Raw genomic sequence first — 22,662 nt, forward strand, 5'->3', positions numbered from 1 at the left:
TGGATTACCAATAACCTAGTGGGAAACTTGTTGATAATTTAGGACCAAGGTGGAGACCCAATGGATTACTGTAGACCTAGCGAGAGACCAATGGATCATTCAGTTGATTACTTAGGACCAAGGTGGAGACCCAATGGATTACTGTAGACCAAGCGAGAGACCAATGGATCATTCAGTTGGTGAAATAAATCTAATGGAGTTAAGTTCCTCATTACTGAGCTTTGCTTAACTATGCTGATAAAAAATGTTCTTCTGTTTTAAGCCCTATATTCTTCTACAATTGTTGAGTTGTACATCTTGTGATGCACAGTTTCTAAACATATAAGTTTCAGAGACCTGTGTGATGATCCATCTCTATATAGTGAAATACAGGGACAGTCACACCTTTTTTTATTTTTAGGTATTGGTGACATGAAGCAAACTGTTAATTCCAAGAAGTGTGTCACTTATCAACACTGCTCGATGTCTGTCATCTAGCGGTGCCGGGTAAGAGCACATTTAAGATAGCAAGTATTTGTGTGTCTACATTGCTTTTGCCTCCTTGTGTCTGGATTTAGTGATGAGTGACGAGGAAGGGTTTCGCAGAAAGACTCTCGGGAGCATAAAGAGGCCTGGAAAACTTTTTTCTTGCCCAAAAATAATTGAATACAGAGCTTCACTTTTATAGAAAAAATATTCTTTTAAGATGTTACAAAAATCGGATGCAACCGTTACTCTAATTGGGACCGATTTAAACTTTAAATGGCTAGCGTCTTATTAGCAAAAACCCACTATGCCCTTCAATTCATATTTGAAGGCTGAAATAGGATGAGCGTCAGTTCACAATAAGCCTTTTATACAGATGGTCCTTTCAGAGTGCGTAATACAATAAACGCGCTCTTGTTCAGTTTCCCTTAAGACACTCAACATGAAAGCAGCTTCATGCGTCTCCAACAAGTGAGTGGAATGATCCAAAACAGGTCAAATCAATTAAGTGTTTTAATGATTCAAATGAGCTCTGATGAGCAGAAATCAGAATATTTCTATATAGGGGCCGCTCTACTATACATGGTTTAATTGTTTCGCATGACTGCTCCACACTATTCACATTGTTAACATCTGTATAGCATGTTTTCTGGGCATCACCTATATAATCTATAGGCGATGCCCAGAAAGAAGGAGTAATAGGTTTACGGAGGCTAGCTCTGGAATTGCCCAACCCAACATTTTTGCCAGTTTGTGCGCAGGCGCATGGCTTTGTTTACTGTGCAAAGATCATCGTACTGCACTCAACGTCGTTGCTATCTCGTGAGCTGATTTCTGCCATTATTTAAAGTTTATCTTGCTGCACGAAATTGTTTTCTAATGACGCCAACGCAGCCATCGGTAACATCTGACGTGATTGCCCAATGGCAACATTTCCCTTTAAATCCCTTTAAAGTTCTAGAAATCATTCGTAAGACTATTTTACTAGTTTATATTGTGAAAGAATAGAAGATAAAAACCAAACAAAGGCTTCTTGGGTGTAACATTTCAAATGACAAAGTGAAACGTTGAAGAGGCTGCAATTTCACCTACACAATGCGGTGAGCATTTTTCTAGAAAAATATAAAGTTGCACTACTGTCCTGATTTTAAAGGGGAATTCCACATTATTATTTTTTTATGTCGGTCGCCATTGATAAAAGCCTGTTTTATCGCACTTTGTTTCAATAAACTTGCTTTATCAGCAGACCCGGAGGCTGTCATAGTTGTCAGTTGTTCAGGGTGGCTTTCCCGGCTCAAACACAGCACTGAGCTGATGCTTTATGGCAATGCTAATGAAGTCCGCTCCTCCACAGACTTTCATTAGAGTGTCCGACTTCACGACTAAGACCGAGTCATTCTATTGCTTACCACAGACAGTATGATAAGGAGTTTCAGATTAGGCTAAAAAAGACAGCTACGACACAGGCAAATGGATAATATACAGCCGTCTAAAAAAGATTATCTGCTGCAAAACATATTTGTAATAAAATACTGGTAATTAAAAAAATGATCCGAATTTCCCTTTAACTTGGTAAATCTTACAATTTACAGTTTAAGCATGATCCTAAAAAAAAGCATCACAGATAAAGTGTTCTCTTTCTCCCGGCATCTTACAGAATGCGTCAGAGATTATTTTTGTATATATTTGATGTAGTGTAACACAAATTGTTCCACTTGCGATAATGAGCTGATGAGCCTCTTAGATGCAGCCTGTCTCAGGGACACAGTGACGGTGTTAGAGCCACTATTGCAATTAATATTCTAGCTGTATCGTGCTTACCAAAATATAGCATTATCAGACTGTTTTGTCTGCCAGCCCGAGGAGATTTAAGGTAATGTTTTCATTACCTTGATTTCATTTACCTGGATCAAGAACATTTAATACAAACTCTGAGCTTCTTCTCTATATGAGAAGGTTGGACATAATTTAGTATATCATTTTTTAGTCCTGAATTACACATTATTATCATATCAATAAATATTAATATTTTTTAATAAGAAAGAGACACTAAATGTATTAAAGCATTATAAAGGGCTTTTTATATGAACACTGCATTTCTTGCTCCCGGTAGTGGCACGTGGGGGACACCCCGTTACTGATCAAGGGGCTCTTTGTAATAAGGGTAACCAAATGTTTGTAATAATGGCTTTTCAAGTGAAAACAATGAGATTTCTCGAGATGTAAGGATGTTTTGAGTTGAGTCACCTGTGTTCATGCAGGGATTAAAAAGCCCCAGTTGGTTATGCTCAGGTATCATTAAGATATCATCTCCAGATTGTGTGACCCAGAACATCATACAATAGACCTTGAGACTGGTACAAAAGCCCGGAGACTTGTGGGCAAACCTTGAGAGCTCATTCACAGAGAGGTTTATGTAATATTTCAGCTCCAACTATCAGACAGCAAATGGATCGAACCAAAAGTAGTCTGCTTAACATTTAACGCGACTGAGCGTATTATTACGCATGTAATTGTTCTGCTCTGTGTAAACTGAATATGTATTTTTGTTGGGGGGGTATGAATCCCGGGATCGCATTTCTTCATCGTTGAATAGAAATTCCCACACATGCTACTTTTCCCGTTTCAGTCTAATTCTGTTTGGCTCCAGAGGACAGTCTCGGAGACACCCGATGCCCGCGCGGTACTGGACGACATTTAGGATGGCTGTTTTTGCAAACAACTGAACATCTGTTTCATACTACGGCGAAATGTGCAGTAAACAGTATTGGATTGCAGATGTGTTTCATGTCGTAATGAAATAATTGGCGTTTAGTTTTCGTGGAGACCGGGATCACTTCCTGGGCCTCAGCTAAATAATTTCGGGCAATTTTAGTATGACGAACACGTTAAATATACAAAGCGAAAACAAAACATAAAAAAAAAACAAGAAGAAAAAGGATAACTCTTCACGCAACTGTGTTAGAAGAAAAAACATGTATTGTCACCTGTGCAATTTAATATACTTTTTTTTGTAATTTAGTATTAAATTGATTTTCGTTTTTTGTGGGAATGCAAATAAAAACTAGGGGAATAAGACTACCAAAATCCCTGTGTAGTTCTCAGTTCGTGCAAACGTGTTAACTGAAAGGTAAATACAGCGAGAATGTGGCAATGCTATAATAAAACGGAACTGTCTGCCGCTTTCAAGACATCGTCATCCTTCTCTTTACCCGTTCTCCTAATGCCTGTGACAGCGCCATCTGCGTGGCCAACAAGCAGCGTTGGCATGCGAGGAGACAAAGTCTGAGTCATGACACATTGAAACATTTAATATCATCATACATTACTTATAGAATAAAAGGTCAACCTGTTTTTCCTTATAGGAAATCATATTCTTAGATGCTACAAAATCTCTACTGAGAGCATCTGTAAGTTTCTTGAATTAGGGGAGATGAGAATGTCTCAAATTGTATCCGTTTAACCCCTTTTAATAGAAAAATGGATGACAGATAAGAACTATTTTGCCCACCTAGTCTGCCCATTTTTCTCGATGTAAAGACTCAGGCCTTAATCAGTCCTTGGTCTTGTCTTAGATCCAGGATAGACATTTTTATTTACCATACATGTTTAAGTACCCCGCTGTATTAGCATCGACTACTACTGCTACTTTTTTTTCCTTCAAGTAGTAGAAAGTTTGGAGAGCAAAAGCATTTGGAAAGATTTGCATTCAGGAATGGACAGGGGATTTAAATTGTCCCTCTCACTTTAAGGCCAGCAGATGATGAATGACGTATGGTATATGCGGATGAATGTATCCGGCCGAGCTTTAAAGAACCAGATCTGCCACACAACAGTAAAGGCAGGGGACTGGAACAATCTGACACCGGCCCGCAGATCATTTGCCTGGTTTACCAGATGGCCAGTCCAGGTCTGCATGCGCTGAATGGCATTATGCCCTCTGGAAATATGACCTAGAGCTGGAGAGAGCTATTCGCCATTTTGGTAGATCAGGCTCCCTGTAGCTCCATTGCTCAATGGGCTGGTTAATAGATCTCTACTGTCCGCCTTTAAGATACAGAGCAACGGGATCATCATATCCTGGGCCCAGAAGAAGGACACTGGGCAGAGGGGGCATCTGGTGGCGCTTCTCAGGCTTAGGCCTAGGCCAACACTGAAAATGAATGCGCCATTTTATATATTTAAATATTAACATGCGCTTACGTGCACCTGCATACCGGAAAGGCTAGGAATTTTTGTTTTATGGTGCATTGTGTACAGAAGATACCAATCTCTGCTATAAATGAAAGTAACCAGCTTGTTATCATTGCCCAAGTAACGTAATCCTTAAATTCCTTGGTAGTAAACAGCTAGAGTACTTAATCCTCGGTCTGATATTTCTTTTTTGAACAAGGAACCATTTCACTATGTTTTTTCAAGTTTTAAGTAAAAAAAAAAAGATCTTAAGAGGGTTACAAATTACATTTGTTCTGGTTTCTTACCCCATAAATTTCAACACTTATGCGTTAAACATTAAATCTGATTTATGGGCCCCTTGACTTAAACTGATTATGTTCCGGCACTTGCTTAAACCCTTGGAACGCCAGCTGGGTCTCTGAAATGATCAATGGCCGCTGGTAATTGCCACTCCATGAGAAGAATAGTCAATGGACGATGATCCCATATTAGAAACAAATCTATCAAAGCTTACAGTACAAACTAAGAATGGTGTAGTTGGTTAGTCCAGACTTAATAACACATTTGTCCATTAAACATCAATGTCAATGCCGCAGCTCTTTAAGTAACCGAATCTATTATTTCTAGTCAAAGAGCTAATGGATACAAACCGAAATAATCCTCTGTCTTGTCTATGAGGATATATTAAATTATGTTTCGAACAATATTAATTAATAAAAAAATTGCATTTTGGGTTTTCTATTGTGGTAGCAGAGTTGCCAAATCTAAATTATGATTTAAAGTATTAATATTATATTAAGTAAAATATTATTAAAGTTATATATATATATATATATATATATTATTATAGTCATATATATATAATATAAAATAATCATATATATATATATATATGGTAGTTATATTACAGAGACAAATCGATAGGTTAGTATGTTCATTTCTAATGGAATAATAACTATTACGTTAGATATTATGACTCTACACTCCCTCTGCACATTAATATAGAAGCCAGGCGAGGAAGAATAAATGTCTTGACTGTTAATTGAATGTTAATTTGACTTAGATTATATTTAGTAAAATATCACTGCACAGCTTAATATTATAAAAGTCTACCAATACAAAACTGTTTCATTAGTGGATTTCTGTTATGTCATTAAAGCAAAAATGCACTAAAATTATTCAATTAATAACCATGCATTTTTTCTTATTTTTTTCTTATCGTGAACATATTTCTCTCTTCCTCTCTCTATATTTCATTTAATGTGATATTATTATTATTATTATTATTTGCGCGGTATGCATAAAAAATAGACTTATTTCCAGAAATTCACAATTGCAATAACCACTTATTTTATCATTGCACTCCGATTTGCAAATGAACGGCCCTCAGCTATGGTTTTGCTGAACACATGTGGATGCCGTGCCAAAGGCTTTCTGTCTAAGCACATAAAGCCTTTCTAAAGCGAAACGTGAAAGTGTTCCAAGACTGTATAAACTGCGCGCATTATCTTTATTATAATACTCAATTGAGCAATTGCTGCCTCTGTATGTGTATTTATCATCTAAATGACTCTGCTTTCAGCGGCAATACTGAATAAGAATATATGGGAGAAAATTGATATTCCATCGCTCTTTCACTACGCAATCACAATAGAACTCAAACGTATACAACAGAGTCCTATAGACATGGAGTCAGATCCCGAAGAACGGGTAGAGAAAATAACAAATGAAAGGTGGGACAGGATGATGGATGATGATTAGATGATTGAGATTATATGAAACCTCTAAACCTAATTCTTGCTGCCAGTCTCGCAATACGAGTAAAGCAACCTATATGTGGCAATGGAAAAAAATGGACAAGCAGAGGATAAATTGGTGGTCACTTGTGGGTTCCTGCAGAGAAGCCGAAGCCTTTATAATATTATGTATGTATGCGGTGTGGGTTTTATTTGAGAAAAATGGAAGTTGCGTCTACTTTTAGACAGATCTATTCGATAGAGAAGTGATTTATTTATTTTGGGGATCCCGAATAGCACCCTTGAACAGATGCATGAACTATTATTCCAGTTGGCATGTTCAAATCAATTCACGTTTTAGCTAAGATTTTTGACAGAGGTCTATCTTGCATTACGTGTCTATCATACTAATCTGCTTCTCCCTCCTCTTATAAAGTACATGGAGCTCTACAGGGGGACAGTGAAAAATAACAATATTAAAAAAAATTCACTAAAAATATTCAAAACTGACAATCACATTGACACACGTTGAAGGGACGATGGCCCTGGTTTTATGAGCTTACGATCTACTAGGAGTGGGATGTGACAGGAGTTAGTGACTGCTTGGACGAGGATGATGTGAAGTAAGGGAGATGTGAAGAAGTTAGTGGAGTGGTGTTCATGAAGGTTGGGAGGACAGATGGCTTCTTTCTGTGTGCAGGTTGAGGGTACTAGAAGAGTGAATCGTATCTTTCTCTGAATAGTTGGGTTTTTACGTGGAAAAGAGAACATTGCAACACATTCAGAGCAAGATTGGGAAGTTGGGGTAGCGATGCCTAAAAATATTCTAGAGAAAACTCTTCTCCAGCCTACCAGGCAAGAAGGCCAATTTTATCTTCTGTGACACAAACTTTTTTTTCATCATTATCAATACGACTGATTGAAACCTCTGCAAGGTGTACCTCTAACGCCCGTGGATTATGTAAGCGTTCTTTTATGAGCTGTCTTGTTTATTTGCAGACACCCACTGCTCCGACAGTGTGGGTCTCCTATTTCTTGGAATCATCATGTACTCACGGCTCCAGATTCCCTTACAAGTTCTGTGTTTTAATCACCTCCCCAGCTGTCCCACACATTAATGGGGTAAGACGCGGGACACTGAGCAGTCTCACATTTCTAGTGCAGGATTAGCGGCGAGGACAGTGTTTAGACCTCATCAGAAGACCTGCCACGACTACTGTTTTCTTTCGAAACTACGTTGATAATTAGATAATTGCAAAGCGCATGCTTTCTATAAAAGTTTCATTGTCCCCGACTTCATCGCGTAACTCTAGTTTTTTCGTAAATCACTCTAGGCTGTAAGCTAGTTATTAACGGGCTGAATTTATGTCAAGCAAATGGTCCTCGTAAATCATCCCGCTGAACATAAAGCTACTGAAGCTGCTTCTGTGGATACGTTCATTGAAAGTACATTTCTTGCGATGAAGTAACCAGCTCCCGACTACATGCCATATGGATTTAATGGCGAGAACAAGTAAAAACGTGTCCTCAAAGAGCCATAGACCTGTCAAACGTTTATCATAGATACTGCGGCTTGGTATCTGTTGTGTCAAACAAAATCCCGGGAATCCCCCTGGACGCTGGGGGGCTTTCCCTGTGTATTGTATTTTGCACCCATTGGATTACCTAAATAGTGGTTCCAGGGCTCACAGGCCCCTTGCAGACCCCGTGACCCTTATGGTGCAAAAAGGAATACAAAAATACTTTCTGCTCTATGCTAGAATTATGAAAATGAATTAACAAACTTATTAATAATTCATATACGTAGAAAAAATAAATGATGTAGAATACGCCAATTGTTTGTTAAATATTACATCTTATATAATGTTGTTTTCTGAAGAAAAACCCAAGATTTCAAGAGTTCTTAGTACACTATCTTCCTAATGGAGTTAACCGGGTTTGGACCGATTCTGCGACAGAAGCTCCGATAATGTGTTTCCTCAGCATATCTGAATATTTAATGTTCATAGAACCTGAACGCATTTTTGATTCTGATGTATCTTCCTTGACAGTGCGCGGCCAACAAAGGAAACCCAGCCAAACACAATAAAACATGAGTGAGATGCTTCTGCTTGTTATACTTAATGTGGCAGATTTATTGGAGTCTGGGGATTTATGTTGTATAGTAGTGGTATGTGGAGTGCATCAGGTGATGGTCCGTCTTCTCTTTTTTGATTGAAACAATTATAGTCCTGTGTTCTGGATCGTAACAGGTATGTTTGCCAACTTTCCCAAAAGAACAAGTACATCTATCAAGTTACATTGGTATCTGACTTGGCTCTACGCTTCCAGGTTCTACTCACTTTCAGGTGTATTCACTAAACAAGGAGATTGCAAGTGACCCAATTCGCTGACTTCACCATGCATTATGAAGGGCAAGCCCTAGTGAGCGTCTCATGCATGAAGGGTTGAGCTGGTCATGCATGACGCATACTTTGATGCAGCGGGAAAAAAAACACAGAACTCTCATTCATTCACAATGCATTATGCAGGACCTGCTCAAACCTTCATACAGGTGAAGCTCACCGGGGGGTTTTAATAAGTCAATCTATTTCTGCGAGCCGTATAAGTAAAACAATATCTGGGGGGGAAACATGTTTTAAAATATCATATGGCATTTTGAAGAAGTCTTATTTTCCTAACATAAAAAGTGGATTATAGTGTTGGATTTCCCACTGATCGTTCCATGAATTGCGGGAAACCAAACACTATAATAAATCGGTATTGTGTTTAAAATAACAATTCTGTTGCAATCACCATATCATCCAAAGGAATGTCCCTGCTGATAGCGGCATTTATACCACTTTGCACCATAATTGTTTCTTTCACGGATCTGTTACGTGTTTTCTTGAGACCTCTTGCTCTGCTAGGTCATCTTTTCCTGGTCTATTAATAAGAAGCGACTTGACAGTCTGTTAGCAGCTAACAAGGGGCTGTTATTCCTCAGGTTTTTGGTTTTTTTTTACAGTGGAAAGATGTAATTGCAAAGATATGCTGTAAAGTATTTCAGAAATAATTTCCTACCAGGCATTCCATACGTTTAACAGTATAGATTTCTTTTACTTAGCATCTGCTCTGCGGCAGTCATAGGACTGCATAATTGTTTAAAACGTTAGGTTCCTGTCTTACAAAACCTGCATTGTATACGTAGCGGCACAAGACATCATTCACCGCTTCTGGGCTATATGTAATGTGCTTTTCTGTGTCAAACATCCAGTTTGATGCTTACTTTAATTATGATTTTTGTTTTTTGGGGTTTTTTTTAATTGCTAACAGCTGCTGCCTTCATATTTTAATTTGCTGGTATTTATTAATCACCAAAATAGGGTTCTGGGGAGCACACATTAAAAGAGTTAATGAAGTCTAAAAAGTATAATTAAAAAAATCGTATCATTTGACACAGTATTTTTTTTTTTTTTAACAAAATTAGCATTTAAAAAAATAACATTTTATGGGCTATCTCATTCAGCTCAATAGAACATGAATCTGTTTCTCAGGCTACTGTTCTTCCATGGATAGGTGCCGGCATATTTTAATTTTGGGCCCTGTCACTAGGGGGTGTGGGGGAGTTGGTGCAAGAGAAGAATTTTTAATGAAACAAAGATTCCCGGTGTTTTTCCCCCGAAATAAGAAAATACTTATGGCTACATTTTTCGACAGTATCCGAGTATGTTCCATAGTGTAATGGTCAGCACTCGGCACTCTTTAATACAGCACTCTGGAGTTCAAAGGTGGAACCTTCCGGTTTTCTTAAAGCTGAAACAATGGCAGACTAGATGGGCTAGACGGTTCTTGTCCGTCGTCGGATTCTATGCTTCTATATTTAAGTGCTCAGCTTTGTATTCTCCACTTTTGTGATAGAATAAGCAGTAGGTGGAAACTTCTAGATGGAAAATTCCAGTACGGCTCCAATGTTTATCTAGGAACTTTCACTTTCAATGATGAAATGACTCTGTGTAATAATACCACAGAATAAGTTTCCTAGATTTCCAGTCGTTTTCTGTGTGTAAAGGTCTCACATAGTTGATCTGCCCCGTGGCAGTTGCTATGACATTTGACTTTGTACCAGTAATGCCCCAGCTGGGCCGCCTAAAACCCATGTGAAGTTTTCTGGGAAAATCAAGAATACTTGGGGATTTTTCCATAAAAAAACATAAACTTTGATGATAAGTCGCCCTTTAATGTCATTTGCAGAATAGATGAATTTTACCCAAGTGTTGCAGATATCGTAAGATCTTACAAATGTTGCTCCACCTAACTGAAGGCATCATTAGAAACGCCATTACTATAAGATCTTTTCCAAAAAGATTTAACTTTCTGCCTCTTTAATATTTTTAGCCGTAACACTTAATTGTCATGTGACAAAAAAGCAGCCATTGAGAGACTGTTGCCATAGAAACTGTTAATCATACTAGGGAGTGCAACTAATATATATGATTCAATGTGAACAGGACCTTTAACCAAACAGCTGAATCGTCATTTTTGTTCACACCCCATGAGGCATCAGTAATTGTCAGACGGGTCGTACATAATGCCTTTTAGTCGTAAGTACATGCGCAGAGCAGTATTGTCTTACCTCCAGTTATCTTCAGTCCGCAAACTGTGTCAGGAGACATGGAGGGCAGGTTTTGGATTAAAATCACAGAGTTCTAGAAGGAAGAACAAGGAATCAAATTATGGCATTTTCTGAAATAATGAACATGAAAACACGCATATAAAGAATGGCAATCCAAAATTAATAATATGTTTTTTTCTTAGAAGTACATTAAGAAAAGAAATGTAAAAAAATGTAAAGATAAAAAATTGGCCGGTAATTTGAAATATACACAGAGCAGGTCCTTTCATTAAAGTCTTAGTAGTCACCTAACTAGGCCACGCGTGACACATCGCACTCCAACAGCTCTTATCTCTTCACGAAAAGTCAAGTTGCTGTTAAGATAAATCAAATTTGAAACATCTTATTTCCTGACAAGTTGCTTCAAGTTGCCCTCAGTAGCCGTTGAGCTGCTGTTGATTGTTGTTGAGATCGTTGTGATTGCTGCTAAGTTGGTCAGTCAGGTTGGCGCACGAGATGGTTATTATTTGATTAATTGAATGTTCAGCATCCCAAGCAGGCCCAGACTGGCCATCTGGCACACCAGGCAAATGCTCGATGGGCCTCTGGCCGATGGTGCCCCATAGACCTCCAGATTGGATAAAGCAGTGAGCGGCCACAAGCTGGATATGCCCGGCCGCTCACTACGCGACCATTAAGCCATAACGTGTACCCACGCGTATCCAGCCATCGGCAGACGCTGGCCTTAATGTCCCATGGCCGGCTCATCATTGCCAGTCCAGCCCTGATCCAGAGACATCAACTACTTATTAATAACCCAATTTGTATGCCAATCTGATTCATGCAGTATTAACAGCTTATTATATTTCCAGTCCATTTCTTATACAGAGGCCAGAAATTAAAAAAAAACTTGCAGTTTAGGGTTTTTTTGTAAATAAAAAAATGATCAAATACATTTGGAGATCTTTTACATAATGAAAGCGTTTTTGTTCTCATGAATTAGGGAAATAAACCAGTTAAACCAAGACTATGGAATAGCACTATTAGATCATAACCAGATACCCCCAGTCCCTCCCAAATGAGTGGGGCCACAGGAACGTAGAGCTGTCGGCTCCTTTGAGACTCCTGATACAAGCGATCACTTAATAATGTTTGACCTCTGGAAATCCAAGCGGTATTATGTGCCCAAGCATACATAAAGAAGACGATTAATTATATATCGCAATAAGTGCATCATAATTTAATGCTCTAAGTGCGTAAAATGACTGGGTGCTGTCCAAGGATTCTAGCCGTTCCTTGTAGATTTAACCCACATTGTCAGGTTTTCGGCCTGACACAGCAGGGAGAGAATGCCTGTCAAACGCTGTCAGTTTAATGGCTTCCCCTCTGCTCGGCTCTCACTGCCGGTGCGAAGAATATAGGACATGCTATTACGCCCTAGGGTCATTCCGACCGCTTTATTCAGGCAGTAAACGTGACATTAATCTGGAGGGAAGAAAAATGACTATATGTTGTGTCAACATTTTTATTAACACGTTCTATTGTAGTTTTTAAGATGTATGTAATAAAAGACTAGTATGTTGTGAAACCCAATACCCTTTGAGAATCGTGGGCTTTATTCTAAACCTCCTCCTATTTCTTGTCTTCCGGCTTAGTAATAAAATATATCGCAGAGACTTAAAGAACTGTCAAATGAGCCATCATTATTAACTGAGTGTGAGTGAGATCCAGGCGCTTTGCATTAGTAGGCGATCTACAGGCCATAAGCAAGCATTAGTGGGGAGCTCAGTGTCATGGGTTGCAGACAATGGCCCGAGGGACACCTTCCATGGACCCATAAGGTAAACCAGGCTCAGGGCAGTTGCCCTTTTTTACCCCATGTTAAAATTTCCCCTGCAAATGAGCAACCAACTATTATTATTATTACTTTACATAGCGCCATCAGATTCCGCAGCACTGTACAAAGAGATGATGAAGGAGGTCAGTCACATGCAGGGATACATAATCGTCGCAGCGGAGGAGAGCGGAAGCGTAAGAATAAATATTTAAAAACTGACACATGACTTGTTAAAATGTTAACACACCATCTAAGCAAACTATATTTATATATATATGCTGTATATATTAAACATGCACACTATTTCCATCGCCTAACCAATGAAGGTTTCCGCGCACGTACGTACAACAATTTTTAAATACCATCCGCGTATTCCAATATATGTCCCACCACGGCAGATACCCATGAGTTTTGAAAGTTTCTAAAAATGAAAAAGTATTTATCTATTTTCTCTCTTCTTCATTACAAAGTTTCAGTAGAGCAGTTAGGGAGAAGAAGATGGACGATGGAAAGGAAAATATTCAAAAGAAAAGAGCCTATATAACGGTACCGTGCATAAAATATATACGACGCGCATGCAGTTTGGATTTTCAGAAGGTTAATATAATGTACTGATAACGGCTGATATTCATTATCAAACGACCTTTCACTACTAATAGGTCGTAAATATGTTTGAGTTTGCTTTTCTCTCTTTTTTCATTTATTATAACAAAGCACTCCCCTGAGGACAGCTGCTAGGATTCCCAGATTCAGCCTGGAAATAAGATAACATGACAAGCTGTTACTTTTCACCAAACTCTTTTTGTGGCTGAATGTTTAACCTCTGGCGCGCTGGAGGCTGTCTGGCCAGTTTTCCTTTTTTTTTTTTTTAAACTCAAATTACCCCTACTTTTTTATTTTATTATTATTAAATCCCTATAAAGATGTTCTATACCATGACCCTTTGCTATTGAACAGGCTTAGCGGTGATTACACTGTAGGGAAGATTTAATTTGCTACAGGGTCTTCCACGTTCATGGCTGTGCGGAGGCTGATGAGGATAAACAGGGTAATAGGAACCATGAGCTATTCAAATATATAACAAAGATTAAGCGCGTATGTTCAGTGTAATAGGAATCTCAAACCTCCGAAGGGGTTTGGGACATGAGCTTGAAAGCCATCAGGTTACAAAACGTATACTGAACTCTGTAAGTCAAATTGCTATGTTATATACTACTTTTTATGTCCTGTCTACCCATTGTACAGCGCTACGGAATATAATGGCGATATATAAAACAATAAATAATTATTAAAGGGACATTCCATCCATCATATGCACCGTAATGCACATGATCGCTGTGTGATCCCCTTAAATTTTCGCAAAGGCAAGAATCCCCCCCAAATTCATTTGTTCCCATTGACCATGAAGAACGACGGCAGCCAGCTGCCGGAGGGGAACGCGGGCGCATGCTGACGGAGCCGACGTACTTCAGATTCATCGTAAAGCTCATCCCACCATTTAAATGATCTCCGCTGTATAAAATGAGTTTTCTCATTGAAATTCAGCTGCAGCGCATTAAGAAAACAAATGGCATCCGGAAGATCATTCTCAAATCTCATTAAGAAGCTTCTATATAGTAACCGCATCACCTGTATTAACACCGCGCGGGAAGTAAATGACTACATTATAATGAAATGCTGATCCAAGTGCACGGAATGGCCATCAGTTTAACAAACAAAAGAAATCTGCAAAATTAATGATTTACTCTTCGTTTGGAACCAGAACAAAGTCGTTTCTGTAAGGTAGCGTGTAGAGGCATCTTCCACCGCCATAAAATGCACTTTTCCACGGCGCGCATAAGGAAGAAGTTTATAAATCCATGTTAAGATTATAATTTTATCAAATAATACCTGTTACTTCTGGCGTACAGCCCAGACTGACACAGCTGTCTGCCAGCAAACATAAATCAGCATTTTATGCTAAGTGTGGCAGTAATAGCTGGTCGATAAGTGCCCCTGTATTTAGCACGCGTTCTCAGAAAAATACAGTATGTTTTCAGAGCTGCTGGAATTTACATAACTGATCAAACAGACATTTTACAGGAAAGGGAAAAAAAATCCCATATATGATTAGAAGGAGCCTCATTTTTTTTAAATGATGACTGGGCTTCACTGTGTAATGTAGAGGTTTCAGAAAAAAAAAGAAGGCGTAAAGGTCTCCTAGTTTTTAGGATGTAGGATCCGTACATATGCCTGGGAATTCTCCAGAATCAAACCAGAGGCTCTGGGAATCAGAACGGATTATTGGGTGTCCAGGTCAGGGTTAAATCTCTGGACAGTGGAGGTTCCCATAGATAGATAGATAGATAGATAGATAGATAGATAGATCCATATATATATATATATAGAGAGAGAGAGAGAGAGAGAGAGAGAGAGAGAGAGAGAGAGAGAGAGGCAAGCAGGGCTCATGCCAGGGGAGGGCTGGCAGCCTAAGGCCTGGGGGGCAAGTCAAGTGAAGTGGCTCTGCCCCCTCGCACTCACCTTTCACCCCTCACGCTGCTCCCATCACTATGCGGCCATCAGACTGCTGGAAAACTGATCTAAACGGCCGCTGGGTGCTGATGCCACCAGCCGGAGCTACTTTAATCCTTTTTTTTATTTATTTAATATGCCGGATCGGCTTGCCATATTAAAAATAAATAAATACAGTATTAAAGTAGCGCCGGCGCAGCTTTAATACAATTTTTTTTTCATTTAACAGCCGATCCGGCTTGCCATATTAAATTTAAAAAAAAAGTATTAAAGCACCCAGTGGCCGTTTAGATTAGATTTCGGGCGGCCTGGGGGGCAATTGCCCCCCTGCCCCCCGGCCCAGCCCGCCCCTGGCTCATGCCCCGGGCCCCAGAGGGCCAATGTATTGGCGAGTGAAGCAAAGCTCTGAGTCCAGGAGCAGGAGTCTCTATACCATGAGTATAATAATATAAAATAAGTACAAATAACTCTATACATGTCTACAATAGTCCACCGAAAGAGACGGCTCAATCAATACGGAATATAAACCGTTTTTAGGCTCTACTGAACAAGCTTATTCCATATAGTGTGGACGAAAGCAGCTAGAGAGCCTCGAAAGTAAAAGCAATCATAACAAACAATACCCGCATCCCAGTTTGACATTTAGTGTTTTTGTTTCAATTATCAACATATCCACTTTTAAAAGTCAGGGTTACCTTTAACACACTAAGTGTCGTTTTGGTCCTGGTCATTTTCTAAAGAATCCCTATCATTGCCATTTTTTTTTCTGCAATGTTGCGTAAAATCAGTTTTTTTTATCCCGTAATCTACAATTTAAACATTCAACGTTCTTGAGAAGATTATCTGTATACGTGGTTTCCTTGGCAAACTAATTTCAGAATAACCTTTTTATACTCATGTTAGGTTTAATAAGCCAATTAAATGATTTTTTTTTAAAAAAAGTTTATCTTATTGCTTGACTATGCCTAGTTACACATTAACTGCAAGATAATATGAATAGTATAATCGTGTTCACCATATGGATATTATTGAAGAACCAGCTAATATCCTTCAGAGATAAGCCATTATTATGTGCACCATATGCACCGTAAAATTGTATTGTTAGATTTTATATACAGTTTGTCATTTAAGAATAAATTTGATTCCATATCTCTCTCCAATTGCCCCCCCCCAGTATCACTTACCATCGTATTACTCTTGGACGTCTACTCATTCATGCACACCTTCTTAAACCCCCATAACCTCAAAAGCCTAATGCAATCAGATGTTCCCAAAACCTTCTCAACAGAAACTGCCCTTACTAGTAAGTGATCTTCCTGGGGCAAACTCATTCCTCTCAACCTTTTCGATCTGCGGCATTTCACAGGGTTAACCGTTTCCTTCTCTCCCATCAGAGGTTCGCTCATGGTTTCTGTCCTACCTTTCCCAGCGATCCCTCTCTGTCTTGTACGCTCCTCGTTGACTGCATTTCCCTTTCTGCAGGGCTCTATGCTCCGTCCCCTTCTCTCCTCTCAGTACATGCTTTCCCTGGGGCAACTTATCCAAAATCCTCTGGTTTCAACTACAATCTCTATGCGGATGACACTCAAATCTTTCTTTCCACACGTCACTCGCACTCGAAATTCAGCAGAAGGTTGCACTTTGCCTAACAGCAGTCTCTTTCTGGGTGACTCAATTATTAAAACTTAATATGTCAAGCACTTAACTATTTATATATGCTATGACCCTCCTCACTCTAATCTAACTGTGGTTGGCTCAACTCTTTGCCCTGTGGCAATTGCATGTTGCCTAGAGGTAACTTTGAATTCATTGCTTCCTTGCAGCGTCCCGCGTTAGGAATCAACAAAATCCTGCAGTTTTTTCTCCATAATTTTGCAAAAATCCACTGATTTCACTCTACTAAAAAAAACACCAACTTTCCACCACTTCACAACTTCAAGTACAAACCAAAGGAACCCCTTTTTACTGTGTCACTACATTCACATCCGAACCTGGATTTTTACATAGTTTAGGACCCTTGTAAATTGCACTTACCCCCTCCTTCTTATAACGTATCCATGACTGGCCACTCCCTACCACTATTAGACTGAAAGCTCTGTGGGTCAGACACCTCCCTTCTTAATGTGCGCATACTTATTGAACCCAAATCATAATGTCTGTGTGACTACTGTACTTCTCATACAACTGCACTCGTGTATTATACACACACACGCACACATACACACACGCACACACATATACACACGCACACATATACACATGCACACACATACACACGCACACATATACACATGCACACACACACGCAGACATTAACTAAGCATGAGAAAGTAGCATTGTGTAAAATAGAACAGGACAGGTGAACTATATGAACAGCATTGTGCTGTGTATCGGACACACTCTATACTCCAATGGCATGATACAATGTGATATTAAGAGTAACACACGTTACATACTGGTACAGAAGGAGAAGAAGAACCACCTCTTGCAAACTTACATTCTATTAGGTGGTTGAGGGCTAAATATATATAGCCATGTCAGCCGAAAAAAACCCAAAATGTTTAGGTAAAATTGATAAACTATATGGGCCAAAAAAGTAAAATATGTAAAGTAGAAACAAAAAATAAATAAATATAGAAACACAGAATTTGACAGCAGATAAGGACCATGCAGCCCATCCAATCAGCCCATTTTCCTGATTTAAAGACTCATAACTTAATCAGGTCCTTCGTCTTGTCTTAGATTCAGGATGGATTTATGCCTATCCCATGCATCTTTGAATTCCCTCACTGTATTAGCCTCTTACCACTTCTCATGGGAGGCTTTTCCACTTATCTACCACCCTCTTGGAAAAGAAAAAAAGTAAAATGTTATAGAAACTTTCTACACTGTGCTACATAAATTGTGTAACTCAATAAGAACACTGGGATAAAAACCGAGAAGAAAGAAAGAAAGAACATGACACAGAGGGGGTAAAGGCTATAAGGGATATCTTTAGGAAGAGAAAGAGTTAATATGTTAATGTTGTCCCACACAGGTGTAGCGTGTGGCATGTTTACATTAGATCAGCGCTACGCGTACTTTGAAAACAAAGTGAAATTCTGAGATGCAGCCACTGAGGGGCAAAGTGTCCTTGGAAAACTTTCACAAAACGCAGCAGTACTGATCACATGCAAGCACAGCACAAAAGTGACCAAACAATGGCAACAAAAATATCTTACGCACGCTCTCTGCGGATCTGGACACGTAGGAGAAAGTATTGGCCAAGAGGCTTGTCATTTTGCCCTAAAAGTTATGGCTCTCAGATGTTTTGTTTCCAAGAAGGCATGTTCCATGAAAAGGGTAGGACAATGATTGTGCAAAGGATCATCCAAATGGATCTTTGTAAGAATAAAACGGACGGCAGCCGTGACCTCATGTAACCCAGCGGTAAAATTAGATACTCAGAACGCCTGCCACTGAACACGATATCATTTAGGGTCAGTAAATGTACAAATCTGAACCAGTGAGGGACGCTTTCTCCACAAGCCCAACTAGATGGAAAAAAAAACATGTTAACACTCCAACATGATCTATGATGCATTCCTCTACAATGGACGTTTGTCCCACTATGATACGGAGAATACAGAGGGACATCGAAGTGACGGTGAAGCTCGCTACTCGGATGCAGGAGAGCTCTAGCCCATTTCATCGATATTTACATGGCACATTGGCAGAAGACGAGGTGGATCCCTCTAGATTGTAAGCTCGTTTGAGCCTTCTTCACCTGTTGTTTCTGTCAAATTGTTATATTTTATATTTTATATGTCTACCCATAGTACAGCGCTACAGAATCTGATGGCACTATATAAAACAATAAAATTAATAATACCTGAGTAAACTACAAAGGGCATTGTGGCCACTTTCCCCCACGTGCTCTGTCATTTCACCAAAGGCCATAAACTGCGGATACAACAGAGTGACATGACCCATGACCCAGGAGCCGGATGAAGGTGTTTGCAACCAAGTTCATTTTGTGTTTCACGGCTATGAGACCTGACTAGGCACACTTACAGGTGCCACTGTTCCTAGATATTGAGGTATTAGTAGAGAGCTTTGACCACTCAGGACTTGGCAGCAATTAGTTATGAGTGTTTAGCCACGTAATGCCACGGTACTTACCTTCATTCAGGCACAGGTTAGTACAGGGGTGTCCAACCTGTGGCCCTCCAGCTGCCGCAGGACTACATCTCCCATATTGCTCTTCCAGCTAAGGGCCTGGCCGAGGAGTATGAGAGATGTAGTCCTTCAGCAGCTGGAGGGCAGCAGGTTGGACACCTCTGGGTTAGTCCCTTCAATTGTAATACCAAACATCTACAAAACGATTGCACTGATTCATTGAACTGAATGATTGAAACTGTGCAGCCTGCCTTAAAGATGACTGCTTACCATGATCGACTCCAGCTGCTGAAATAATTCATTTTCATTTGTAATGCAATCTACATCTAGCACTTCCATGGCTTCCCAATGGGGTGAAGTTATGCAAAGTGTAAGAAAAAAAACACTCTCAAATATGAGTTTAAAAAGCACCTGGGAGTTCTCGAAAAGGAATTGTAGGAAACCAACTAGTGGAGGGAGAGAATATTCACAAACTCCACACCCTTTGCCAGGACAAAGTTTATTTACAAGTACAGATTAAGCAGGACACACTCCACTCCTGACCCGGGGGCAGAAAGAGAGCAAACAAATCCTGGTAACCACTGTCAGATTCAGGATAAATTGTAGGCTTGCTTTTGTACAGAATGTTTCCCTTCCTCCTCTTGCTCAGTAATCAGAGAGGTATTTGTGGTTTATAGTAGTGAACACGGCCAGAAGTATGTTGCCATGCAAATAAGGCATTTGATCAGGGCTGGCCCGAGGATTCAAATCGGCTCCAGGACTTTAAGGCCATCGGCTGATAAATGACACTTATACAGCGTGTGGCCGTGTCTATCCAGCCATTAAAGGAGAAGATCTGTTGTGCGAGGGACAGTAGGGATAGGTGGCCCGGTTTGCCAGGTGGCCAGTCCATTCCTGCATATGATGTATCAATTAAGTCCATATAACCCTAAAACATGACGAAGGTATTTAACAACAAAAAGCTATTCATATTGTGCTCAACAAATATTTTGGAGCTTGAAGGTTGGAAGACAGCCAACTTGGATCTTCTTGGAGCAAGATATGTCAAAATACTTCTGTACACTTCTGTATACTTTGCCAGAAAGCACTACGTACCTTCCAAAAGGCTAAAGCATGTGCCCCAGGCCCCATATTCAGGAGGACCCCCACTTCCCAAACAGTGATAGGTGCTGAACACTTACTTGCTTCAGCTGTTACATGCAGCAACATATTCTGGCTAAGGCCGAGTAAGCCCAAGGGCGACAGGTTCAAAACCGAGGTGCAGATCGTTCTCTTGGGCGATCAGACCTCCGAGTCTGTGGCTGTTCAATGGATCGGTATCGAGGGATAACTCTGATCTGCCCACTGGCCCATTTACACTTTAGAAGACAATGCTTCAAACAGCACTGTGTCTCTTTAAGCCATGGAGCCCTGGATATGATGTCATATCCCAGCGTTCAGCAGTGAGGAGCACCAAGGTAAATACCCCTCTGGTTGCACGGATGGAAAACTAGCTATTGTGGCTAATTGGAGCAGCACCTTTAGAGAGGAAATATCTAATCTGAGATAATGTACAATGGAATCCAACACATGACAAAATTATGTTAGTATTGTTATTTTTCTAATGTTCTGGTTTTAAGCTATTCAAATGAATATTATTCAGCCAACGATAGATATTTCATGTTCTATTCCGCAATATTACACTCTTTTTTATTTGCTATCATACTGTATTGAGTGACACAGGGCACAAAATGCAGGGGTGAAAAATAAACTCAATGGGCGTTATAAAGAGAACACGATTCTGGTGTAAAGTTGAAAATAGTCTTATCACCATAGCAACCAATGGAATGGTCCAATCGGCACGAGGATTTCACTATATGTTATCATGATAACACTACTTTTTATGCCTCTTCCTTTTTTAGTTCTTACACACTGTTGTGGTAGTAATTCCTAATAATGAATTTGAATAAGAAAAGCTGATTTGAATAAGAAAATTGATATGTCTCAACGAGCCAGTGACTGGCAACCAAAAAGAGCTGTACGATTGTTTCCTAAGCCCGTGTGAAAGAGACATAGCAAAGCAAACGGATATATTTTGTTGATTATGTCAGCAAAGTACAGACGTGAGTAACATGCGTGAATCCCGCAGCCCATGAAGTCTGGCCCATGCATCCTTGGTCAATGAATGACACCATTATCAGGCAATCAGACTCTGCCAGCCTGGAACACATTGGATTAGCAATAGAAATCGGATCTCTCCCCCTCTTTATATTTTTTAAATTATTTTTTATTTTATAAGAAATTATACAAAAAGTCATGCTACTAAGCCATGAAAAATAATGTATTGACTCATAAGGTTCCCATATATAGTGCTGTGTCTAGTCTTCCTTGTTGGGTATTGCGAAAGCAGCTGTATTTCTCAAATTAATTTGAAATTAAGCAATTAATATAGTGTACCATTTAGCGATAAAAAGAATTCTAGAAAACAGCTTGTTTTGTATGGTGTGTTCAAAGCTCATGTAAAAATAGCTACTTTATGATACTTCATATTTTTTGTTAACACCTGTGTTTTTTGCCACTATAATATTGTTTTTGATAATTATTTGCTCCTATAGTAACTAACATTCCAGCTGCTTAAGAATTTCCAGAATATCATTCATCATATTGGACTTTTACTTCACCTAGGGACTACTGCGACCAAAAGTGTTTTGCAAACAATGTAATCAAAGGAGCAGGCCCATGGAGGGCCAGATTGGGGATAAATAAGAAGCTCTAGCAGTTTAGGGCTAGTGGTCCCCAAAGTGCATCCTCCGGCTGGACATGAATTTAGCATACCTAGGAATTCTACAGTGACCCCCAGCTTCTCCTGGTCTCCAGGCCCCTCTTCACTTTCTCCGGGACAGCGGAGAGGCATGTAGCCACGCCTACTCCCCACCCAATCCCATCCTACTCCCAGAGCATGGGGGGCTAGCTCCACCTTCATGTATGGCTAGCCCTGCCCCCTCCCAAGGCTAATACATACATTATGCACACTGAACTGATAAAGTATTTTGGAAAGGCATGCAACGACTTGCTTAAAATTAACTAATATTTGACTTTTTTAAACTGACCTAATATACAATATATATATAAAAATGTGAGGTTTATTATTAAACATTGAGTTTGCCTGCCGACATTTAGCTGGTAAGATAAATGCACCCCAAATA

The 22,662-nt window shown here is 39.6% G+C and overlaps 1 protein-coding gene across 1 annotated transcript in view; it reads right to left on the reverse strand.

The window, feature by feature from the left end:
- Positions 1–22,662, reverse strand: part of GHR (growth hormone receptor) — a 142,450-nt gene that overhangs the window by 95,431 nt on the left and 24,357 nt on the right. The window contains exon 2 of the mRNA XM_053448088.1: positions 10,993–11,065. The gene's annotated coding sequence lies outside the window, so the exon portion shown is untranslated. The remainder of the gene's footprint in view (positions 1–10,992; positions 11,066–22,662) is intronic.

The sequence above is a fragment of the Spea bombifrons genome, chromosome 1, assembly GCF_027358695.1.
Source record: "Spea bombifrons isolate aSpeBom1 chromosome 1, aSpeBom1.2.pri, whole genome shotgun sequence".
NCBI lineage: Eukaryota > Metazoa > Chordata > Amphibia > Anura > Pelobatidae > Spea > Spea bombifrons.